Genomic DNA, 955 nt, shown 5'->3' with positions numbered 1-955 from the left:
ACATAAACCCCCCAGGGAAGCAGGTGTGTGAGGCTGGGCTGCCCCAGCTGCTCCTCCTGGTGCCTTCATCTGCTGAGAGGATTTCTTAGAGGCAACCATGCTCTGAAGGTCCCTGCACAGTTTTGGTAGGGGGATCTGGGAGGCTCCATTGTACCCTATGTCTCTTTCCTCCTCCTTGTCCTAGCAGCACAGACTGGGATGCCTCTCCTGATTTCATTTTGGATAGAGGTGATTATACCTGGAGTCTCTGCCTGGTTTCAATGGACATCAAACTGCAACGAGAAGCCACTCTTAGGTATTCCTAGTAGGATATCAGTTATGTATAAGGAATAAGAGGCGAAGTCTAGTTTTTAAATGAATAGCCTGGGGTTGAATATCATAGTCAAAGAACAGATACTAGAAAGTGGAGATTTCCTGGTCTTCCCTAGAAGCCAGGTTGCATCTGCTCCTCCGTCCCGTCTGGGAAGCCCAGGGCTGGGGTTGCTGAAGTTCTCAGCTGTCTGCAGCACCTGGCCAGGTGAGTCAACTGTTCCCACGTGTGTTCTTATGTCTGGCTGCAGGTGCTGATGGATAGTATCGAATTCTCCTCTTCTGAGTTCCCAGTCTCAAGGAGAGACCCCTCATTGAACAACTCAATAGGAAACCAGCAATGGAAAATAATTTCTGCCTAATGTGCTTCCAGAGATGATGGTGATGGTAGAGAAATGGTAGCTGTGGCCCAATGTGGTCAGTATTTCTCAACTCTCAGAATTTTGTCAGTTAGTTGATGCACCCAAAATATACTTGGGTGTGCTTCCAAATATTGTCAGGAGGTCTGAGATCTTTAGTGAGAAGATTTCATTAAGACATATGTGGTAAATACAAAACTGGGGAATGCATTATATCTATCTCTGTATATCAGTCATCTGACAAATAAAAAAAACTTTCCTGACTATAAATAAACACATGAACACAC

Source organism: Otolemur garnettii, unplaced genomic scaffold, assembly GCF_000181295.1.
Source record: "Otolemur garnettii isolate 467f Iridium unplaced genomic scaffold, OtoGar3 scaffold00148, whole genome shotgun sequence".
NCBI lineage: Eukaryota > Metazoa > Chordata > Mammalia > Primates > Galagidae > Otolemur > Otolemur garnettii.
This window is presented reverse-complemented; position numbering follows the sequence as displayed.